Source organism: Spermophilus citellus, assembly GCF_964194105.1.
Source record: "Spermophilus citellus genome assembly, chromosome: 1".
Taxonomy (NCBI): domain Eukaryota; kingdom Metazoa; phylum Chordata; class Mammalia; order Rodentia; family Sciuridae; genus Spermophilus; species Spermophilus citellus.
The window spans coordinates 207,938,994-207,964,836 of record NC_138182.1 but is presented as its reverse complement, the minus strand read 5'-3'; the positions used below and the strand labels follow the sequence as shown (position 1 = coordinate 207,964,836).

The 25,843-nt window shown below is 37.8% G+C and overlaps 1 protein-coding gene across 9 annotated transcripts in view; it reads left to right on the top strand.

Annotated features, from left to right (window-relative positions):
• The window catches only part of LOC308648339 (uncharacterized protein), a 568,826-nt gene that overhangs the window by 273,099 nt on the left and 269,884 nt on the right, over positions 1-25,843 (top strand). Inside the window, exon 6 of one of the 9 annotated variants that reach the window (XM_081292964.1) lies at positions 138-266. The exons of the other annotated variants lie outside the window; for them this stretch is intronic. The gene's annotated coding sequence lies outside the window, so the exon portion shown is untranslated. The remainder of the gene's footprint in view (positions 1-137; positions 267-25,843) is intronic. 9 annotated transcript variants of the gene reach the window in all.

The following is a 25,843-nucleotide window of genomic DNA, read 5'->3' as shown; positions in this document are numbered from 1 at the left end:
TATTTCTTTTCAAGCATCTTTGTTGTTGTTAGCAGGTAAAGATCAGTTCCCTTATAGAGAAACAATGTATGTCTAATTTTATCCTTTCTCATTCTGTTTTAACCTTTTTGCACTCCTTGGGTGATAACTATGAGAAGAATGGAGTTATATGGAAGAGTGTGAGCTCTGTGTGTCCCTAGGGAGAACCAGGCTGAACCAGAAGAGATCCCACAAGCAGCACCAGCTGCCCTTTGGATTGGGGAACAGGAGACTGTAGATCCTCCAAGGTAGGGGCGGCTGAGAAGTCCAGACAGACACTCAGGGAACATTCCCAAACTATAGCATTCCAGGTTAGTGGTTCTAAACAGGGCAGAGCTTATCAAATACAGACTCAAGGGTCCCAAACAAACATTCCAAACTCTCATATCCACGAGAGGATCCTGGAAACCTTTCTTAACATGCAATTCTGAGATCAGGTAGAATTCTGAGCTACCATTCTATGTATTTTTATAGTTGCAGATGGACACAATATCTTTATTTTTATGTGGTTCTGAGGATCGAACCCAGGGCCTCACATGTGCTGGACAAGTGCTCTACTGCTGAACCCCAACCCCAACCCCCATTCTAAGTCTTTTGTGAAGAATAGCTTCTGACTCCATTGACACAATTGCTAGCTTGTCAGGCATGTGAACTAGCACCACTGTGATCTTGAAAGGTAAGAAGTTTGGGGCAAGTTTCTCAGTACATTCACCTTAATAAAGAGAACCTTCCCCCCCCCCCCAAGATTGCTACCTTCACTTCCCAGGAACCTGAAATTGACATATTTCATTTGCTTTCCCATTTCTGGTTTGATTTTGTCCTGGAAAAATATTAGGCAGCTAGATAAGTGATCTTAGAGATAAATATTGAAGGATAATAATTTCACTCATTGGAGGTTTCAGAGAAATGGAAATCTACCTGCTGAAGTCTCAAAACCTTTTAAAATATTTGTATTTTTATTAATGATTCAGAATTCTCATTATAAATGTGGTTTATTTTGCATGATCTACAATATATTAAGAAAGTTATTGTGCAGGCAGATCATTTTTTTCTGTGATTTTGATTTTGTGTTGGGTTATGGCTTTGGTTGGCCGTCAGTGCTGTCTCCTCTTTGAAGGCCAGCTGTCTTCTTGCTCCTGTCAATGTGTCGCCTGAGGATGCACATCCCTTCATTTCGTTTCTAATCTTTGTGGACTGCAGTACCATAGAGCCAAGCTGCTCAGAACAAGGTCTTAATTAGAATGAACTGGATTCTGGGCAGAGGTCTGGCAAACCCTCCTGGGAGTAACTGTTCCAGCTTTGGGATCTGAATGCCCTGATGTGTATTCTGCCTGCTTGGAAGGTTTTGTTTACGTGTTTTTATTGTGTTTACCAGCGCATGGTTTGTTACTGAGGACTCCGAGTTAGTAAAGTGGTTAGTTTAGAATATCTGAGGAGTTTTTGTCTTTAGCACAAAATTTGGAGTGAGCATGGGTCCATGTGTGTCAGCATATTCCTGTAGATCATGTTCAAGCTAATGAAAAAAAAAAAAAAGGCAGTGCCCAGCTGGAAGAGGGAGCAAATACAAGTCAGAACATTGATTTTATTTTCCTCTCAGGATATCAGCAATGCTGGGTCTTGGGTTGCAGCGGGAAGGACTTGACTTTTCCTTCCTGTCATTTTATTTCTCCACCAGAAAATCACTTAGCAGCTGTCATAGTCACACAAACCCTTGGCTGCTTAGTAGCTTAGAAAAATGCAACCCTTTTCTATGTGCGATAATCAGAGCAAAGAAAAGCATCTGCAGGGTTATCTTAAGGAAGCAAAGTAGAACTAATTAATGCCTAATCTCCAAAGAAAGCCGCCACCCCGCTGGCTGCTGTCCCAGGGAAGGCAAGGCATTAGGTGCCACAGAGCAGCTGTACACAGAGACTGAATGCTTGGGTTCAAAAGGAAATGCATTCCTGTTATACCTGCTGTCTATAGTAGCCGCTTGGGGGTTCAGGCAGTACTAGTACTTATGGGGGACATATTCAACCAAACATGTTATAAATCTGTACACCTTTGCAGTCTGTGAGAAGGACTTCATCTTGGATGTCTGCTTTTTGTAGTGAACAACATATAAATACACCTGCCAAAGATGATAACGAACTGTCACCAAGTATTCTTGGCCTCCCCTTTATTTATTTCTTCAAATTTGCCTATTCTCTCCACCATCCTCTTCCAATTCTGTTTTTTTTTTTTTTCTCCTTTGCTCCTTGTCAATTTGGGGCCCTTTCTGAACGTGTATTTTAGTTAGAACACTTGATGCACATTGGCTGGGTGTAAAGAGAGGGAAAACTGTTTTAATGACCATCAGGCTTTCTGTGTCTGTAGTCAGCACAGTTCAGGCTGAGTTAAATAGCATGGTATCCATGGTGAGAGAGGCGGAACGCACCAGGCCTTTGTGCCAAAGGGAGATGAAACACGTGCTGTATATCTGGACGTGTTTAAAGGCAGTGATTTCAAAGTTCTGATCCTGAGTTTATTATTACTAATCAGCTTGCAAGACAGAATAAGAACATACAAAAGCAAATGGCAAAGTGGGATGAAGCTCCAAAAGACTTAAAATTAAAGCCAGATAGAAATGGGTTAGAATAAAAAGATGCTTAATAATTCATATTTAATTTAATGTCAGTGACTTTAAAAAATAAGCAGTTATTTCAGCTTTTAAGGGACAAGTTTTATATCCTACTAAGACCTTAGATAATGATTCACAATGAAAGAATTATAATGTGCCAACTCTTACATATTTGAATTGTTGTATTAGCAATGTTCTAAGAGAAAAAAGTTTGGAGTATTTGCAAAAGATTCGTTTTGTTTTTCCTATAATGAGTCAATCTATGGCTTTTAATTTTTTTTTAGTTGCAAATACCTTTATTTATTTTCCTGTGATTCTGGGAATTGAACCCAGTGCTTCACATGTGCTAGATAAGTGCTCTACCACTGATTTACAACCCTGACCCCTATGGCTTTTTAATTTTGATGTCAGGTTTACTAGGAAAAATTATTACCTGTTAGTACTGTTAAGATTTTCTCATCTGTGGGCATGATTCAATGCATTTATTGGTGGGAGAAGACTTGAACTTCTCTTGGAGCTTCCCTTCTTTAATAAAAGTAATTATAGCTCTTTATGGAGAGAAATTGTTTTGATAATCTATCACCAATTTATCTAGGGATTAAATATTGATCTTTGTCACATAGCTGCCATATACCATTTTAACTTGTATTATTCCAGATTTGTTTTTCATGGAGTAGTATTTACAGATGATAAAAAGTTATATGGAACATAAAAGAAGAAAACACTGAAGAACCGTTCAAAATACATAAGACATCTGTTTTCATCATTCATAGATTGATTGTATAGCACCTCTTATGATGTGGATATGAAGTATTCCTCAGAAGAACTGCAGAGATAGTCAGAGGTGAAATGATTAGATTATGAAAGCTGTAACCTAATCAGTCCATCCTAGTTTGAATGGACTGACTGGGTGGTCACTATAGGCATAGCTGGAGGAGATGAGTCCTTGGGGGTATACCCTGGAAGGGTGCATCTTCCCTGAACCCTTTTCTTGTCTTCTCCTCTCTTTGCTTCCTGAATTCCATGAAATGAGCAGTTTTCCTCTGCTCTTAGCCATGCTGTGCTGCCTCACCTTGGGCCCACAGCAACAGAGTCAGCCATCTATGGACTGAGGACTCTGAAACCATGATGTCCAAATAAACTTTTCCTCCTCTAAGCTGCTCTTGTCAGGTATTTTGGTCACAGTGGCAAAAAATGACTAATACAGTACCTTAAACTCATTTGCAATTTTCTTATGATTATTAGGTGAATGTGGTGTTATGAAGTCTGATACAGACCAGGCATGGAGAATATAGTTTGCTCAATAAGGAGGTCAGGAGTCTGAATAATGTGTTCTGATTTTGACATCACCTTTAGTTCTATGAACTTGAAAAATTATTCAAATTCTCTGTGCCTTATTTTCTTCTTTTACAAAGAGGATATAATGGGGCTTTCCTCATAGAATTGTTGAAAAACTATACACAATCAATTAAAACCCAGAGTTCAGTGCCTGGTGAATGGTTAAGGTGTAACACATGTCTATAATGACTGGTTAGGGTGTTCCAACTGCAAAAAAGGCCATAATTTCTGCACAAATTCTGACAAACTGAAGACACTTCCAAAACAGAGAAGTCCATTGTCTTTGAAAGAGGCCTACGTGTGATATCAAAATTAGCTAGATTAAACACAATAAACAAAGCAAAGCAATAAATTTCACTTCGTAGGTACATGATAAATATTTGCTTTATTAATGAGAATTGGATTTTAGGCATTAGGAACTCATAGACTCAAAAGCTTTCTGAATTGAGTGTGGAAATTTAAGCAAATGTCACCTTCTCTAACTGTCCCACTCAGTGTTTTAATCTCTTCTACCATGTTTCCATGAATAACAATTATACTATACTTGAACCTTTCCAGTGATGCAAGAAGAGTCAATTCTGATGAACAGAAAGATGTCTCAGGCTGGGCTGAAATCTGCTTCTCTTTCTCTCACCCTTCTTTCCCTCTCTTTTGTGGCTTCTCTGTATGTTAGTGGCTTACATATTTGAATATAGCTACTTTTGAGTATTTTCATTCTCTTCCCTTTCCAAACACAAAACCTCAATTCTTTCAAACTTTCTCAAACAACAGTATTTCAAGTCCTCTTATGTTGCAACCCATGAACTTTGGAACTGAGCATATTTCAGTTAGAAATTGCATTTAGCTGCAACAGGAACCAACAAACTAGTGGCCTAAAAAGACAGAGGTTTATTTTTCTCTCTTAATAAAAAGAAATATTTCATATTGCTGTGGCAGGCCAGAGACAATGTGATAACTCAGTAAATTTATCAGGGACCCAGGATTTTTGAAGTCTTCTCAGCCATCCTGAAGGTGTGATTCTTATCCTCATGTGATACAGGTGACCATTATAGCCATGTATTCCTGTTCCAGGCAGGAAAAAGATGGTGTGGGCAGAAAGCAACAGGGACAACCTCTGGGGTTTCCCTCCTCCTCCAAGGAGCTCTTCTGGACACCTTAGCAGAAACTCTTCCTTACCATTGGCCATAATCAAATTACCTGCTCAACCATAATGGAAGATTTTTAAGCAAGGTGTTATTTCTTCTCTGAATAAAAATGATGTTCTTTTGGTAAAAGCAACAACAACAACAACAAGCAGTATGATAGATATAAGGTGGACAGAGATAGTCTGCATTAGACTGTCCTCTTAAGCTACCCCCTTTTAAAATGGGGTCTCCCTACTTTACTGACAGTCTAAATTTGGGATATCCCTGAAGAGTAAAGTAGGAATACATCTGTCTCCAAAAACTCAACTTCTAGAAAATGTTACCAACTAATTAAAATATCACAGGCAAAAGTACAAAGCTGTCATTTCTTGGGCAAAGCTTTACTTAACCAACTCATTTTATCTAAGAGTCAATAATCTTAATGCTTATCAAGGCTTCCCACCTGTTGAAAGTTGAAAGCCTGCTTTTGCCAGGATTGTTTTTTTATTCTGTGTTGTTACTTAGATATTAACGTAGTAAACCCATAAGCCAGTCTCCAGTTAAGCGGATTTCTTCATAAGGACGAGACTTAGTAAAATGCGTAAGAATAAGTGGCATAGTTGTAAATTTTGTGAAGATATAAGTCAGTGAATGAGGGTCTATGTTATATGTGTTAGTGCCATTTATATTTCAAGAAATTATTCAAGAGTGCAGAGTCTTGCTGGGATGGATGATGCCTAGTAACTTCACATAACCACTTTGCTATTAACTTCTCTTTCTCTTTTTTTTTTCGCAAAGAATCCCAGATTTCACTGGAAGGATAAGGCTCCCCACCTCCCTACCTTTTACCCCACAAAAATAGCATAGTAGTACCCTTTAGGAATAACTATTAATAAAAACCAAAGAAAATGCATGCTTACTCTACAAAGAGTTCTGGCAATTTGTGCCTGGTCTCTGAAAAGGAAAGGAGGTGAGATAAGAAGAGCAATTGGTACCTAACAGATATCAACCAGTCCAAACATCTGGCCACAGTGAAGCCTGGACCTAGCTAGCTGTAGTGTAACTGATAGCCAGATATCAGTGAAAGGAACAAATCAGGGCCTTCTTCTTGCCTAAGTCTCATGAATACAGAAATGTGATTAACTGTCTTTATCCCTACCCCCCCCCCAAAAAAAAAAAACCTAGAGAAGAGACTCAGGGGATTGTTTCCCTGGGCTCTTTAGAAAAGGAATTGTCTCAGCACTTACTGCTGACAATTATGACTGAGTGCAGTGGTGCCTGCCTATAATCCCAGCAATGCAGGAGGCTGAGGCAAGATGATTGCAAGTCCAAGTCCAATGTCAGCATCTTAGCAAGACCTTAAGCAACTTATTGTCTCAACATTTAAAAAATTAAAAATAAAAGGGGGGTTGGGGATGTGGCTTGGTGGTAAAGTGCTTCTGGATTGAATCCCAAGTACTGGGGGAAAAGGTAGTAATTATTAACATCACTTCTAAGGGCAGCTTAACAAATTTGACAAATATCCTTCCTGCTGTTATTTCTCCATTTTCATGTTCATGCTAAAGTTGAAACCCTATAAACTCTTAACTACCTAGTTTCCCAAATGCCTACGTTTCTGATATAGAATAGGATGGAATTTGAGATCATAATCCAGGAACTGGGGGTGCACACAGGTTGTATCTTACTCTTATTGACTCTGATAAAATTTTATCCAACAGTCACTAAAGGTTTCTCTTGGACAGTTTTCCATCAGCCCAAAGAAGAAGAAGCAAAAATATGGCACAAAATATGGTTACTGATTTCCTAAAGGTATGGTAACTTTGGTAATGGGAGGAGGAAAAAAATATATAAGAATGTATTTTGCTTTTGCATTATAATCATAAAGCCATGTTTTCTATGAGTTCCAATTGCCACCATTCATTCACATAGTACTGTACCATATGCTTCACATTATGCTAAGTTCTAAAGACTCATGGTTCTATGAGAAACTGTTCCTGCTCTCATAAAGCTTATGTTTAAGTGACTACAAACAACTTATGTTAACATCAAATTTTAGAATTCTTCAAGCGCACCAACTATGAATAACAAAATCTCAAAGGAGTCAAAGTATGCATTGAGTGTTCCATTTTAAAAGTGAAGACATGAGGCTCACAGCAGTTAAGCAACTAGCTAGAATGCACAAAAAGTAATAACAGAGTTAGATGTCAATTCTTTGTAAGTTCACATCTTAGAGAGATGTGATGAGTTATTTATATATGAAATTTTATTATAAGAACATTAGGTAAAGTTTGATGTCTGTATTTTGACATCTTTCATGATAATAATGTTCTGACCTAGATTCCTGAAATACAGGTAGTTCATCCAGGTTGATTCATACATTGTAGATCTGAACTATTGATAAAATGAGATAGAAAAAATTGGTAATTGAAATTGTTACTTGTTGAATTCCTCTAATGCTAAAGAATGTCAAGAGTCTGACACTTAAGGATTGGTTTCTATCATTTGCCAACTGTTAAAGACTTAATAAAGACATAAGGGCTATTAGGAAGTGTATATTGAGAAACATCCATTCATATTTAAATGATTACTTGAGAAAATGAAATTTTGTCTCCCAGGTTCCAAAGAAATAACATAACATTTTTTTCTTTTTCTTTTTTTTTAATTTTAATTTTAATTTTTTATTTTTTTATTGGTTGTTCATAACATTACAAAGCTCTTGACATATCATATTTCATACATTAGATTGAAGTGGGTTATGAACTCCCAATTTTACCCCAAATGCAGATTGTAGAATCACGTCGGTTACACATCCACAATTTTACACAATGCCCTATTAGTAACTGTTGTATTCTGCTACCTTTCCTATCCCCTACTATCCCCCCTCCCCTTCCCTCATATCTTCTCTCTCTACCCCATCTACTGTAATTCATTTTTAAAATAACCAAAAATAGAGACATTTCTCCTCCTCCTCCTCCTCCTCCTCCTCCTTCTCCTCCTCCTCCTTCTTCTAAATCTTTTTTTTTCCACACAACTTTTGAGTTCTGATCCTAAAGTAGATTTTATGTGGTTGTTATCTTTCTTTGCATAGCCTATTAAAAGAGAGTTTAATCTATCCAGGGCTAACACAGAAATATAGATTTGGTCAGGAAATGATTCACACTTGTTTCTTGTTTTAGTTGGCTTTTTTTTCATTGCTATGATCAAAAGACTTGACAAGAACAATTAGAGGAGGAAAGGTTTATTTGGGGGCTCATGGTTTCAGAGGGCTCAGTCCATAGATGGCTGACTTCATTGCTCTGAGACTGAAGTGAGGCAGAACATCATGGAGGGGTGTGGTAGAGGATAGCTGCTCAGGACTTGAAACCAGGAAGCAGAGAGAGAGAGCTCTGCTTCTGTATATTAGCCTCTACATTTATACATTCATAATTAGAATGCCTGCGCTCTTCTTTTATGGGAAAGTGTTATGACAAACATTTGTCAAATCCTCCTGTAATAAAGTGTGTGCACAATGGGGTCAAATAAAACAGACTTTGTATCCTGATTTGGCTTCCTACTGGCTGTGTGACTTTGGGAAAATAGTTAATCTCTGAGACTTATTTTTCTTATTTATAAAATAGTTCCTGGTTCTTTTTTCTTAATTATTATTTTTATTTATATATGACAGTGGAATGCATTCCAATTCTTATTACACATATAGAGTAGATTTTTGCATATCTCTGTTTGTATACAAAGTATATTCACACCAATTCATGTCTTCATACATGTACTTTGGATAATAATGTCCATCACATTCCACCATCATTTCTAACCCTATGCCCCCCTCATTTCCCCTCCAGCCCCTCTGCCCTTTCTAGAGTTCGTCTATTCCTTCCATGCTCCCCCTCCCTACCCGACTATGAATCAGCCTCCTTATATCAGAGAAAACATTTGGCATTTGGTTTTGGGGGGAATTGGCTAACTTCACTTAGCATTATTTTCTCTAACTCCTTCCATTTCCTGCAAATGCTATGATTTTATTCCCATTTATTGCTGAGTAATATTCCATTGTGTATATATGCCACATTTTTTTTTATCCATTCATCTACTGAAGGGCATCTAGGTTGGTTCCACAGTTTACTATTGTGAATTGAGCTGCTATCAACATTGATGTGGCTGTGTCCCTGTAGTATGCTGTTTCTAAGTCCTTTAGGTATAGGCCTAGGAGAGGGATAGTTGATTGTGGAGTTTATAAAAGAATTCATATAAACATATGGCATAGTACTGATAACATAAGCACTAAATATTGTTATTGGTATTTCTTTTATTGTTATTCAATTCTTTGAACAAAAAACATAGAAGAAAAATGAATAATTCCTTTAGAGATTAAGAATTATTTAATGGAAAAAGTTGCCTTTGCCTCTATTGAAACTATTTGAAATGTAATAATTTGAGCATCTGAAATCTAAAATCAAGATGTATGACATAGCATATTTTATTTCAAAGGAATGTCACACAATTTCATCTATCTTGGCATATGCTTTACCAAAGTCCCTTTTGTCTGTTCCCAGAATTTTGTAGGAGAGACTTAGGACCATGCACCTGAGAGAGGAGAGAAATTCATGCTCTTTCTGGCAAGTTTTAGGTATTCATTCCTTGGGAATGGGGTGGAGTGGGGTGGGGTAGGATCTGATCAAAGTAAAACATTGCTGCAACTCTCAGTCTTTTTAAAACATGATTTCCAATCCTTATTTGGATGTTAATATAAGGATTTATTGCTGAATTTATTTAGGGTGATAGACAAACTCCGAGAACAGCATGTACAGATAATCATGATCTTCCAGTTGCTTTACGGAAATGTCCATATGTTGACCTACTTTCATCACCTTTCCAGAACACAGGGCTTCCTGGTGCTTCTCTCTCTCTCTCTCTCTCTCTCTCTCTCTCTCTCTCTCTCTGTATATCTTGGTGACATTATTATAAGGAGATTTTATATTATCACTCATTTCAGAAACAAAATACAAACAGAAACAATAAAGGGCTTAATCTAAAGATTAAAGCAAATCTCAAGGAGCAGGAATGAAAAGTCCTTTGGTTTCTAATTTTCTTCCCTCCTGGTGGCTTTTATTTTTCTCTCCTCACTGATGCTCGTAGGGCATTGCAATTTACATCTATCTTTGCCATATCCCTCTCTTATTTAATCCCATCCTTGTGTGTACTTTTAATATCTATTTCTGTACACAAGAAAAATTGACTACTTAGCTCTTGAGGGTAAAAGAAGCTGGCCATGTATGTAAATTTTCATGGAATTTTCTCTGAATTTTGCTCAAACAAAATTCAAAATTTTGTTTGAATTCTTGCCCCGAGCTATGCTGTTAGCTACAAAAGTAGGCATTGATTGACCTATAATAAAAGAAGAGTTTCTGATACCAGGAATATTTTCTTTTGGGAGCAGGTGAGAATTGAAGGCCTTTCTATCTTTATGAATTCTCCACTAGAATACTAATTTTTAATCTCTACACGGAGACTGAATTTTACATTCCTATTAACTTTTAGAGTGCATGTCACCTTTTCTCTCTTCTATTAGGCATATTTGTTCAAGTCTTTTCAGTTATTCCACATTAGAATTTTACATGGACCAAAAGTTGCATTTCTTTTGTAGCTTATGTGGCAAGCACCGAATGATTAGGAAACAAAAAGAGTTCATTTTCCTATCCTGAACCAGATGAGTCATATTCTGGGTCAGAATGGGGGTTGGCAGGAGGAAGAAGGAAGGTAAAGAAAACTAAGGGGTAAAAGGAAGATAGGTATCAGGAAGAACTCCAGCCAGGGCTGTTGGACTGAACTTTATCAATGCTGCTTTATGATATGTGTCAAAACAAATGCAGGAAACAGCTTTTTTCTTCCAAGTTTAGAATGCCCTGGTAACTGATATTTAAGTGAAGGAATGTTACAATTGGAACAGCTGACCTAAAACTATTCCCAGAGCCATCAATTTTATTTATTAAACTTACTGAAGAGAAGAAAAGTTGACAAGAGAAGGCATAGATCATTTATTTATTTGACAAGTTACTCAGAGTTCTTTTTCTTGGTAGGGCAGCAATTAAGATGGATTTTATTATGCTCAGCATGTGTGTTTGCCTGCTTCAAAATTGTTTACATATTTACTGGCAGAACTTTAATGAAAATAGAGCAGTCCAAAGGACTTTTATCCCTGTCTATGGAACAGTCTGAAAGTTGCATTTTTAATGGGTGATGACCATAGTTGTTTTTAGGATTCCTGAATGAAGTCATAAAGTCTTAAGAATTTTGAACCCAAAGTTTTGACTCATGTTACAATTTGAGTAACTGCTTTATAAAAAAAGAGCCTGGTCTAATTTTGATCCTGTGGCTTCATTATCACAAGTTTAAGACTCATTTCCTAGGGATAATATTTATAAGCCCATAATTAAGGCAGTACTTTAGCCTTGAGTTGTGAGCAAAGAGACACATCAAGGCCACTTGAGGGCTTCATTTCTTAACTCAAGAGCCCTGTGCTGTAACATTTGTGGTTATTTTATGCTTTAAATAAAGACTTCAGAATCTTCTGCTAAATAGGGCTAAACTTTTTTTTAGCAAGATTTTTGAGAGCCTTGAATGTGCATGTGAGCATTGTGACTAACTGAGAAGGTCATGACATGCAGTGTGTCCAGATTATTATCAGGCAATATCCATTTTTGTCTCTCAGAATTCTATTTCTCAGAACATGGTTAAGGAGAACTTCCTGGAGTGATAGGGTTCCTTATAGGTCTGTGACTGTCAATCAGCCCCTCTGAGCTTAGGTCTTCTAAAAATGCATAACTTGCCTGATTTGATAGCAGGGCTTGTGACCCTCCACTCTTGTACCTGTGTGTCCTGAGAGAAAGCATTCAAAGGAGTCGACTGACCACTATCCAAGATGGGGAACTCCTGTTGATCCATCTTAAGTCAAGATGTTACATAGCAGTTTGGCCTTCCTAATACATGATCCTCTTGCCTCAGCATGAGTTCCTGGACCAATTATCTGTAGCCAGAGTTGCAGTGTGAAGTGACTCAAACCACAGAAATTTACTGCTCTTTTTCCTTGGGTGGAGGCTGTGGCAAGTAGTTAAGTTTTTAAGGAGGGTTTTAGGAGACATCCATCTTCAGGTAGGATACTCATTCACTTACTTAGCAAGCATTTGTGAAGACCTATTAAGTATTGAGTACCATATTAGACAGTGGGGATTCAAACATGAGTAAGACGTGACATCTTCCTGATGCTTAAGCAAGTACCAGTTCATATGAAGATTGTTCTTGCTTGCTTCATAAAATATTATTCAAATCTAAAAATAGTAGTAGTTTCATTTTTGAAAGCCAGTATAGGTGATATACTGAATGATATATCACCAGTGTATGTATGTATATGTGTGTGTATGTATATGTATATGTGTGTGTGTTTGTATATGTATGTGTGTGTATGTGTGTGGGTATGTATATGTATGTGTGTGTGTATGTGTATGTATATGTGTGTGTGTGTGTGTGTGTGTGTATATGTATATAGATAGATATATAGATAGATAGATATCACCAGTTGTTTTCCTACATGTTATTTTTCTCTGTCTTGTTATTTTCCTATTATTTTATTTTATTTTTTGGTCTAATTGTAATGGTAGAAACCATGCATACTGGCACAGGAATGGGACACTAGGACTAGGAAGGAATCCAATACCTGTTGTTTAATTGATGACACTGGCAGATTCTGGTCTCTTTTCCATCATGAGACAGTACAGGCCTGAATGATGTCATTTTTTTTACCTTATGCATTCTCAAGACAGGAAGCCCAAATGGCTCCATGACTCAGTGTGGGGCAGGAAAGGGAGAATGCAACAGCAACCCCAGAATTGATAGAAAGAATGAAATTGTAGCAGTAGTGTGGATCTTTGCTGCTTCTGGGCTATTTCTCCCTGTCCTCTGTGTGGGTCTTGATGAAGAGAGTTCCAGTGATAAAGGCATAATTAATTTGTTTTTTGACCCAAATTTAGAAGGAACCTGGGCTCATGGTTTAATATATTTCTACTGTAGAAATAGTTATAGAGTAACTTAAACTTTCTCAGCATTGACAGTGTACATAGGTAGAGGGATGGCTGTCATTCTTTGGGGTTCTGATTAAATATGCTATAAATTATATGAAGGTATTCTTGCAGAATTGAACATCCTGAGTTAAAAAAAATCCATTCTTCCATCTGGGTTTAAAAAAAAAACAGCTGGCACAGTGGTATACACCTGTAATCCCAAAGGCTCAAGAGGCTGTGGCAGGAGGATCACAAGTTCAAAGCCATCCTCAGAAAAAGTGAGATGCTGAGCAACTCAGTGAGACCCTGTCTCTAAATAAAATACAAAATAGGATGGGAATGTGGCTCAGTGGTTGAGTATCCCTGAGTTCAATCCCCCCAAATGTTCCCATCTAGACATTTAAATATATGTATTAGATTCTATTTCATAGTTGAAGAAAATTGAAATATCTTGGGATGAGAAGGATAAACAGTGAATGTACTGAATTTGCTGTTGATATTGGCACCAGTTGCTCAAAAGAACATTGGGGATTGCTTTGAATTTATAGCCAGGCAGGCACAGTGAATAGAAGACAGGCTTCATGGACCTTCTCCTAAGAACATCCTTATTCTGGTTAACATTCTATGAAGTAACAGTCTCATGTATTGTATGTCATTGATTCATGGGTAACAGCCAACTCCAGAACTAAGTGATAATACTGCTTTTCTTTCAACTAGTTCTTTACCCATTTATTCTTTGTAATTCCCTGAATAATATCATTATTCAAAATGTGTATGTCGTTGTGCAAGGCGCCCAGGGGATCATAGCAGCACAGATGAAACACTGTCTACGTCTGCTAAAATGTACATAGTTAAACAGACTTTAAGATGTGATCAATTCTGTACAAAGTAGTGCAAAGGAAGTTGTAATAGCTTTGCAGAATGTGATCATAAGTAAGTGGACTCACTGATGGCTGGGTCAGTGGGGATCAGCTTGTAACTATGCTGCAGAAAGGTCAATGGTGAACAACAATCTAGCAACCTCATTAAGTTTTAAACATGAAGCACACATTACTGTGATATTTCAGAACTTGTTTTGCATTCTCAAAGGAAAAGCTATAACACCATAGTTTTTTTTTTTTTGCTTTTTTTAGATGGTTCACCTTGTAGGAATATAAATGGGTACTCAGTAGATTAAAGGCTACCTCCAGAACCCAACTTGATCATGGGTATAGCCTAGTACTCAGTGTTACAGAGGCAGGTATATAGATATATCACTCTTTCAAGGAAAATTTCTCATGATTTATGACAATATTTTAATGTTTTGATAAAGGTTTCTAACTTGTATTATATATTGTCTTTAATTGGAAATATCATCCTTTTTCACATTTGAGCATCTTTGAAATTGGAATATGTTTTACAACCACTGACACACCATAGTTTAATTGGCAGCATTCCCTACTCACCCTTTAAGAAAATTTTTAGAGGGACACATCTCTACTAGGGGGCACTGGAGACTCCCCATGTTTCTGGCACATGATACACTAAAGGATCCAGGGATTCAAGCTTTTGGGTTCCTATTGCTGTGGGAAAACCAGAATACCTTATAGTATATCTTGACATCTTACTATGTTCTCTCTTAACAGCATGAATAGATATGATATAAAACTGCTTCATGAATTTGGATGGTTTCATAACAAATTCATCTGGCATTCTGTGATACTGCGAAGTATATGCTCCTCTACTATGAATTATAGGCACATTTAGAGATGACCAGGTAAAAAGACACTCCCATATGATGAGCTAGATGACTATGAAAGGTGTCATAACAGAATATATGAATAAGCAGTGAGAGGGCCAGACAATGTAAATCCTGAGTAGGAAGAGGTTACTCTGGGCTGGAGGAAGTTAATGGAAGATATGAGGAGTGGAACTGACCTTTGAAAGCCACAGAGATATGGATGACTAAAACTGGGGGAGAGGGAATGTATGTTATTCTCCATAATTTTTTTTTTTACCATATGTCTTCAGTAGATAGCCATAGATGTGTATTCAAAGAAGATGTATATTTTTAGATTTTAGAAGGGCATTAGAAAAAACAGCATACATTTATGAGACTAGCTCTTCTTTTTATTAAGAACCAGTTAGATTGGCTACCATTCTGGGAATCCTGAACACTTATCACTAAATTTGGTTGGCAAAGAAGTTAGCAAAACACTGACCCAAGTTTAAGATAGCACAGAAGGATCAGTGATAGATTTAACTCCAGAGAGGTTTCAAGTGGACCAGCTGTCTTGAACCTGAATGTGAACTGAGCATAAACCATGACTCTTGAACTGTGTAACATGACTAAGCAGAGCTCATCTAAAGCAAGCAAGAGCAGGTCATACTAGGTTTATTTAGCAGGCAATTTTGAGGTCTTCTCAGTAAACAAGACACTTGGAAGGTAATCTCAGATTCTGTTGTGGACATAGCACTTATGCTTCATATCTCGTGAACCCTGTTCTTCCTGAGATGGGGGCTTTGAGCTGCCATGCTTCACACAGGACTTAGTTGAGGACAGGTTTTCATTTTTAACTGGGACTGCTTTCCCTTTTTCCTCTCCTTCATTGCCTCCCCTGCTTCTTCTAACACAATTAAAGCTCAATTTGAGCATTCCAGAGAGTGTATCATTAGGTTTGATTTTATTTCTTTACATTTGTAGTGTAATTTATTATTCATTCATTCATTTATTCATTTATTTTTGCATTACAATTCTTAATACACCTTTATACCACAATTTATCAATATATCAGATTGTATATAAGGTATGTTGACAACAAATTCACATCTTCATACATATATTTTGTATAATGATGAGGGTCTCCTTTCACCATCCATGCTATTCCCTTTCTCCTTCCCTTTCCCTCCCACCCCTATTCCCTATCTAGAGGTAATCTTCCTCCCTTTCTCTCCCTCCCAACCCCATTTTGAACCATCCCCCTTATATCAGAGAAGACATTCGGCATTTATTTTTGGGGGGACTGGCTAACTTCACTTAGCATAATCTTCTCTAATGCCATCCATTTCCCTGCAAATTCCATGATCTTATTCTTTTTAGTGCAGAGTAATATTCCATTGTGTATAAATGCCACATTTTTTTTTATCCATTCATCCACTGAAGGACATCTAGGTTGGCTCCATAGTTTAGCTATTGTGAATTGTGCTGCCATAAACATTGATGTGGCTGTGTCCCTGTAGTATGCTGTTTTTATGTCCTTTGGGTATAGTCCGAGAAGAGGAATAGCTGGGTCAAATGGTGGTTCCATTCCCAGTTTTCCAAGGAATCTCCATACTGCTTTCCAAATTGGCTGCACCAATTTTCAGTCCCACCAGCAGTGTATGAGTGTACCTTTTCCCCCTGCATCCTCGCCAGCACTTGTTGTTGTTTGTCTTCATAATGGCTGCCACTCTTACTGGAGTGAGATGATATCTTAGAGTAGTTTTAATTTGCATTTCTCTGATTGCTAGAGATGATGAGCATTTTTTGATTGATTGTATTTATTGATTGATTGTATATCCTCTTCTGAGAAGTGTCTGTTAGGTCCTTGGCCCATTTATTGATTGGATTATTTGGTTTTTTTGGTGCTTATCTTTTTCAGCTCTTTATATACCCAAGAGATTAGAGCTCTATCTGATGTTTGAGGGGTAAAAATTGGTTCTGTAGTATAATTTAAAACTTCTAAATTATGTGATGAAGCTCTAGTATACAATCATAATACCAGATCATATTATTATTATTATTATTATTATTATTTAGTTTCTTTCTGTTTCAGTTCATCTTTGGTCCTAATGATGAAAAGACCCATGGGAATACAAATACATCTAAGGCAACTTCCATAAACAGAAGGCTTAGGGCTTTAGCATCCCCTCTTTCCATTCTTTTTGTGTGGTAGAGGAGCAGTTTCTACCTTGCTGCACATTAGGGCCCCAGTATTTACTGGTCTGAGGTAGGGATCAGAATGAGGTAGTTTCGACTACTCCACAGGTGAGTGGAGAGTCAGGCTTGAGAACCTCTCTGTTGTTATTGGAACCTGTTCAGAACTGGTGGATATCTCCAAATCCAGAGGTCAAGGCTGAATCATGAGACAGAATTTCCTCAGCAGATGTTGGGGGAAAAAAAAAGACTGCCATGGATATCCAGAACATTCTTGGGTCCCAATGCTGAATTTTCTTAGACTAAGGATTTCAACATCTTTGACTCTTTTCTGCCCACTGGCTTCAGAATAAACAGATTCAGATACAGTTCTTCTAGCTAACATATAAAGTACCTTTGTGAGAGTTAGAAAGAAAAAAAATCTTCTTCCTTAAGATATTTATTGCATGGAACCACCATTTGACCCAGCTATCCCATTCCTCTGTCTATACCCAAAGGACTTAAAAACAGCATACTACAGGGACACAGCCACTTGAATGTTTATAGCAGCACAATTCACAATAGCTAAACTGTGGAGCCAACCTAGATGCCCTTCAATAGATGAATGGGTAAAGAAACTGTGGTACATATACACAATGGCCTATTACTCAGCATTAAAAGAGAATAAAGTCATGGCATTTGCAGGTAAATGAATGGAGTTGGAGAATATCCTGCTAAGCAGAATGAGCCACCACCATCCCCAAACAGGGGCTGAATGTTTTCTATGAAAAGTGGATACTAATCCGTAATGGGGAAGGGGTATTGGATGAGTGGAGAAACTTTGGATGGGGGAAAGGAGATGGGGGAAGGAGTGTGGGTGTAGAAAAGATGATGGAATGAGATGGACATCATTATCCTAGGTACATATATGATTGCAGGAATAGTGTGACTCTACTTCATGCATAACCAGAGAAATGAAAAATTCTGCTTCATTTGTGTACAATGAATTGAAGAGCATTCTGCTGTCATATATAACTGATTAGAACTAATAAAAAATTTTTTTAAAAAAGATATTTATTGCAGTTTTTGGCAAATTTTCTGTGTAAATGTACAAATCTATGGTGATAACATTGTAAGCAGTGTCTTACAGAGTTGTAAAGTACACAGACTGCTCAACCACACCCTGTGTCCCATCATATTCTTGTTTTTCCTACTTACACAAGTCATGACCTGAATTAGTGACCTGGAGACTATAGGCCTTGGATGACAATTGTCTACAAGCTGACCTAGGCATAGCAATTAAGATAAAAGGCAACTTCAAAGTGTGAGATGATGGGTTAGATGTTCTCAAAACGTTCCCCACCTCATGGCCCAGTCATGTTGCTTAACTCAGTCCAATTGCTGGGGAAAATGAATTTGAAGTTGACCAAGTCAATGTTTAGAAGCTGTGAGTGAATAATAAATAAAATCTGTGAAAAATAGGTCTTTGCTTGATGACCTTGGATGGCTTTATTTGCTTACACAGAGCTGAAAACTGATAGAACCTCTCGAGTCTCAGCAAAATTGCTCAGTAAGCTGGGCTTATTTTGAGATTCCTCAGCATCTTCTTTTTTAGCCTTTTCTGTAGGTCTGCATGTGGGTAAAGAAGCATGGGATATTCTGCCTAGTCAGCAGGTTCCCCAGATGTTCCCCATCTTCATCAGAGCTATAGCACTGACCACTGGAACTTTCTGCAGCAAAGGAAATGTTTTATTATATGTGCTGTTCAATGAAGTAGGCACTAGTTGCATGTAGTAGGCATTGAAAGCAGTCACTTGCTATATGGCTGATGAAAGGAACTGGATTTTTAATTTTAAATACTTTCCATGAATCTCAGTTTAAATAACTACCACACAGCTAGTGGCTAACACACTAGACCGCCCAAGTCTGGAAGATAGGTCAGAGGGGGAGAAAGCTAATATTTATGATACACCTTTCAATTTTCAGGAACATTTTTTATGGTCCCATTTAATCTTCACATTACCTTTTGAGGTAGGTGTTATTTCCATATTTTTTTCTTTTTTTGTTAGTACTGGGGAGTGAAGTCAGGGACATTTGACCACTAAGCCACATCCCCAGTCTTATTTTGTATTTTTATTTAGAGATAGGGTCTGAGTTGCTTAGTGCCTCACCATTGTTGAGGCTGGCGTTGATCCTCCTGTCTCAGCCTCCAAGCCACTGAGATTACAGGTAAGTGCTACTGCACCTCGCTATTATTTCCATTTTATGGACTGAAAATACTTGAAGCTCAGAGAATCAATTACACAAGTTCCTATGAATAGTCAATGGACAAATTACCCTTCAAACTTAGCTTCTTGTGATTATAAAGCTTGCTTTTGAAGTTTTCTTGAGGAAGTGTTCTTCACTGTGAAGAGTTAGAAGCTAAATTAATAATAACAACAACAAAAATAACAACTACTAAAATGCTCCTATCCAATGTTACTCTATGGTGAAAGTAGAATCCTTACCAGAGAGAGTAAAATGGATGTGTGGTGGTCCCAGGCAGAAACAACATGCTTAGCAGACAGGAGGATGGAGCTGGAACTGAGTGAGAGGGGTAAGAAGAGGGTGCTGAAGCCCCTGCCCTGGTGGAATTAGGTTAACCTCCCCAACATTTCACATGCCCAGAGTTAGTGCTCTGTCTTATTAGATCCATTTTTCATCAGACTAAAGCCAGGCTTTTGTACCCTGGATAGAACCACCAGAAGCTCACGTCTTAGTAGCTGCTCACACTGAGTAGAGGTTATCTGGAAGTTGTCAGCTTCTCATTAGAGGCCAAGCTTTGGCCAGGAACATGTAGTCCTGCTCAACCGGTTCCTTCCCCACAATACTCTTCCTTCTTTATGCCTAACATGTCCTGAGTCCACGTTTATAGCTCTTTCTCCTATAATCCAGCTGCATTCATGTTTTTTTTTTCTTGCATCTAGTGAATATGCAGGCATCTCCTAGACAGTGGTTCTCAGCCCTGGCTGCATTCAAATTAACTGCTGCACTTTGAAAAATATGGCTTCCAGGATCCACCCCAGACAAACTGAGTTAGAATTCATGAGTGGGTATGGCCATCGGTGTGTTTCCAAAGTGGCCAAGTGATTCTGATGGGTGGGCCAGGCTGAAAGTCAGAGCCTCTGTGCATGTACAGACTTGTTGAACCCAGGGCTCTATCTGGTGGGTAGAGGAGGGTGGGTGTTGTGGTCAGTGAGTGATAAGTAATTGGACACGTAGCCCAGGGAATCTGAAAGTGGAGAAGACAAAAGAGACATGGGAAGGACCCCAGAGAGGGAGATAAGCTGCAATGGATGAGTGGGGCACAAGAAGAGAAGAGAGAGCTTCAGGATGTATTATCAATATTGACATTTCTCCTAATTAATAATCATCTGTTAAGAACATTTTGCACCAGTTCCTGGTGTAGGTGAAAAAGACAGAAAAGAAAGATCCTTCAATGGGAAATGTTGTGGGCTGGGGAATTAACTGAGAGAAAGAGAGCAATTTTTAGAACTTGGATGACTGGAAACAACCTTCATTTAACTACTCACATGTACCACTTGCCATTTATTATTCAGTATGATTAGCTCTCACACACATCATTAAACATGTGTTAGATTGTGTTTACTGTAAATTGTACTTAAGTGCAGCAGTATCCTCAGTTCCATGTCATCTAAGTCTTTATGTGGTCTGTTTGTGCAGTTTAAACAAATTGAAGGTGGACATTTCCACCTGCAATTTTTCTCATAAGGCTTATGTGTAAAATAAATGTTTACAACGGTTTTTGGCAAATGTCCTGGTGTAAACTGCATTAAACAAGTCTACTAATTTAATGCACCTCTTACCAACCCACTCCCTCTATCATCACCTCACATCTAAAAAGGTACCATTTATAATCAAAGGCTAAATCAAAATATTTTCTGTGATCTGATGGAGATGTAAAAGAGGAATTAAGGAAAAACCTCTTTCTTGATAATCAGGTTCACAGGACTATGGCTGTGGCTGTGTTTGTGGAGACAGTTCAATGTCCTTCTCTCCACTGGAGCAGCATCAAGTACATCTCCATCGCCTTGTGCCTCGTCATCCTAGGCTTCATATCAGCATTCATCTGAAAGCGGTCTTACTTTTGTTATGGGTGTCGTGCTCCAGATGAGAACCTTCCACTGGGGAAGGTGGAATGTTGAGGACAAAGACTTCTGTCCTCTCCTCGGTACTTGACTCCTTTTTGATCTTCATAACATAAATAAGTGTATTAATGAATACTCCATGTTTTCATACTTTTTATAAGTGAAATAACACATGTGTATTCTTTTGTGTCTGTCTTCTTACTATGTTTGTGAGATCCATTCATGTTGTTCTGGGTAGTTGTAGTTGATCTACCTATATAGCTGTAGAGTGTCGGTTGTGTAAATGGACCCCTTACTTGTCCTTTCAACTGTTGACGTAGTTCAGTTTGAGGCTGTTAAAATTGCTGCTGTGAACATTCTGGTACATGTATTTAGGTAAACATACATTTGAACTTCTGTTGGGAATATGCCTAAAAGTGAAGTTGTCTAGCAGTACAATATGTATTTTGTTCATTTTAAATAGATATTGCAGAACAGGTATTCTAGGTAGTTGTATTGAGTCTTCTGTCCACCAGCAGCATATGAGAGTTCTTATGCCTCCACATAGCCTTTCCCACATTTTCCATTTTAGGTATTCTGTTACATGTGAATATATTAGGGTATTCACTGAAGCACAATTGATAGGATTGGCTCACACAGCGATGGAAGCTGAGAAGTCCCACCATCTGTCATCCATCCCAAGGGAAAGCTGGTGATGTCATTCAGTCAGAGCCCAAAGGCCCGAGAACCACAGGTTTAGCATGTGGGGAAGGCTGACTGGTGTAAATCCTGAAGTCTGAAAGTCTTAGAGACCCAGGAGCTCTGATGTCTGAGGATGAGAAAAGACAGACATTCCTGCTGAAGAAGAGAGCATGAACTTATTCTTCCTCCATCTTTTTGTTCTATCATACCCTCTTCACAGACTAGATGACACCTACCCACATTGGTGAGGGCAGATCTTTACTCAGTCCTTAATTCAAGTACTAATCTTTTCCAGAAACACTCTCACAGACACACCCATAAATGTTTTGCCAGCTATCTGGCCATCCATTTGCCCAGTCAAGTTGACACATGAAATTAAGCATCATAGAGAAGTGTCACATTGTGGTTATAATTTATATTTTTTGGTGCCTATTGAAGTTGAGCACCTGTCATATTTATTAGCCATCAAAAATATTTTTTGCTTCTTGTTTTAATATGGTTACCCCAATAACATACACACAAATTTTTGTGTGTGTCTGTGGTACTGGGAATTGGACCCAGCAGCACTTTACCACTGAGTTACATCTACAGTCCCTTTTCATTTTTATTTTGAAACAAGATCTTGCTAAGTTGCTGAGGCTGACCTCAAACTTGTGATCCTTCTGCCTTAGCTTCCTGAGTAGTTGGGATTACAGGTGTGTGTCTATACACCCAGTCAAACAAATTTCTTTTTCTACTTTTTCAATTAGTGATTTTTGTTTACTTTTTTTTACACTGTTATATAATAGGAAAACCAAATTCCTTCCTTATAAGTTAACCTAATAGCTATTTTCTAAAATTGTTTGGTTTCCTGTTAGTAAAAGGAGCAACTTTCTCCCAGCAGAGGAGGATTTCATGAAAATGAAATGATTTTAATCAATGTGAACACACTCAAGGAAAACTATGCATTGTACTTTTGGAATTTGAATACCTGATCAGAATCTTTAGATTAGATAAAATATTTTACACCAATTATGTCTTCCTCAAAAGATAACCTTAATTCTAAAAGGAAAAACAAGCTTAGAGAAGAAATTGTCCCAATGGAATTTGTTTCTTAAATGAGAATACTGTTCTAGAGTGGATATGATATTGATAGACAATTAAAAAAAAAAACATGGGCTATCACTTAAGAGCCCTTTGTATTACTGGAATTCAGGGCTACCCTGCTGTTTTGTGATATGCAGTCATGGAAGTTCACAAGAGGTAGTGTAGGTGGGCTAAGTGAGGTAAACTGGATAAGCTCATTAACCTAATAGCGATTGGGGCATTTGGGGCTTTGTTCAACACTACTTGGGCAATGTGAGAGCTCAGAAAAAAAATCTAGGGAGTAGTAGTGGGAGTCACAGAAATGTAAGTAAGATTGTCTGGCTGTATCTCACTTTTTCCATTCTAAGCAAATTGCATGGATTTATGGCCTGTCAATGAGTGACAAAGGTGTGTAAAAAGTGTTGGCTTTCCTTGTGGAGGAAAAATGTTTTAGTTGGGCAGATATTGCTGACTGAACATTCCTATCCTCTGGAGCATCAGTAGGATTTAAACTGATTCCAAGTTTTTCCAGGTTACTTACTTCGATATTTTTCTACACAGAGAAATATTTTTATGAAAATATCTAATTCAGGGGACAGTTTTCTCACAGATGCAATTCTTTTAACTCTATACTTCACTGGTCAAGAGAGAGCACAGAGTACATACCTTGTCACATGTTGGCTTTTCTTGCCCCAGTGTTTCTTAGATGGGCCTTAGCAGTAAATGGATCAGTGAGGCACTGACAGGTCCTGAGTCTTAACCATCTACCAACAAAGCCCTGTGCCTGACATTCCTCTGATTTTGAAGGCTTCAGGACATTGGAGTTTTCTGTTTAAAAAATGCATAAAAACTTGGGAGGGAGTATACCTAAAATTTTCAGCATTCAACATCTTAGTAAGAGCTTGCTAAAAAATAAATCTTGCAAAGATAAAAGAAGGAGATGGGAGGGAACTGTGGAGAAGATATTGGTTGGAGCCCCAGTTTTATAGTCTAGTCTTGATTCTGTCTAAAAACATCCTTGAAAGGTATATAGACATTTACTTCTTATCCTAAGATCACGAATTTAAGAATAAAATACCTTTTAAAACAGGCATCAAGAAATGTGTTCAAATATAGTTTATGCCACTATCAAAGTTGCCTGAACAAAAACCATCTTGTGTGTGAGTGTCTCTATTTTTATCCATTACCTCCTAGGGATGATAGGTCCAACAATGAAACGAGAAGAAAGGAGATGATAAATTATTTCCTTCTCAGTGGTCTTTGTGTATAATATTTTTGCTAGTCTATAAAACTGATATGTCCCCCTGTGCCCCTAAGTAGCTCGAGTTTCAAAAATCTTTCAAGATAATTGTTCCACTGTTTTTTTTTTCCCCCATTCTATACTGGAAATTCCTTGTTATATGTTCTGACTGGAGAAACCTGATAGAAATAATAATTAATAGGAAAAGAGAAGCAATAGAAAAGGTCAGCTGATCTACTTCCACAACCTCCAGATCTGCACTCCTACCCCCTTTCCCCCCTCCCCCCCTTCTTCCTTCTAATTTGGAAATGCCTGAATTATACCTGTGTGGGTAGTGAATGATTTGTGCCTCAAAAGAGAGGAAGGTGAAGATCTGCTTGACTTCTGCTGAAGTTTGTCAATTAACACCTTGAGGTGGTAGCAGATGCTATTACCCGGGAGACACATTGACCTTTGATTTTAAAGAAACCAATGCTTTAAAGTTTCAGATAATTGTGTCTGAGGTAATTCACAGCTGGTCTGGGGCCCTTGGTCCTTTCATTGACAGTCAGTCATATTTTAACTCATCCCCTGATGTACAAGGTCTATTCATTGACTCAATGAGTCACTAATTGCCTTTAAAGTTTCATTAAAAGCAGAGAAATTACTGAAGAGCTTGTATTAGTCACACTTTGATCCTGGTTTGGTTAGACTTTTGAGGCAAGAATTGATAATATAACCAATGATGTCAAAGAAGAAAGGCTAATTCAGCTGTGTATTAGTTATTCTCCGCTGTTCACATCTAACACATACTAAAAATGGCAAAGGAGCTATTGGAATGGCATCCGGTTGGTCAGTGTGACACATTGCAGAGGGGATGAATGTTAAATCACCAAGATGACAGTTTGTGTAAACTCTCACATTGGAGAATTTCCTCCTTTTTCCTCCTCCTTTCCTTGTCTTTATGTCTTCTATGCCATTCTCTGCTTTCACCCCTTGCATGTAAATACCACATCTGCTCGAAGCATAGAGTTTATTTTGAAGGACACAGGTAATTCAGAAGCTATTTATGTTCAGATATTACTTACCTAATTTAGATGGCTCAGCAATGATAAAATACTAGCATGGCAGAATCTAAAATAGTTTGGCCCAGCTTATTAAGTTGTTATGATGCACATTACAAACTCATTTGCTATAATTAATTAGCGGAGAGAGGATAGAGTCTCAGCCTTAATTGCTTCTATCTAACAAATGTTTTCGAGGAGAGTTCATTTATTAAGAAGAGTACAACTGGGAAGAGTACATATGATAAAAGCTCCTTTTGTTCTCCCTTCATGTTACATTCTTTTTTCAAGGCTATGATTTGCAATCATATTTTAGAGCTCTCAGTGGAAGTGTACCTTGTGCTGCTTTGCCAATGGTCTTCCTTGCTAAACTGACATTTTTTTTACATGCCCAGTCCTTTTTATTTTATTTTATTTTTTTACATTAGTTTTATTTTTTATTAATATTAATTTTTGTTTGTTTTGTTAGACATGACAGTAGAATGCATTTAGGCACTTTGATATATCATACATAGATGGGATATAATTTCTCATTTTTCTGAGTGTACAGGTTATACAGTCACATATATACATAAATTAATAATGTCTGTTTTATTCTACTGTCTTTCTTATCCCCACATCTCTCCCCCTCCCCTCCCTTCACTTCCCTCTACCTACGTTATTCT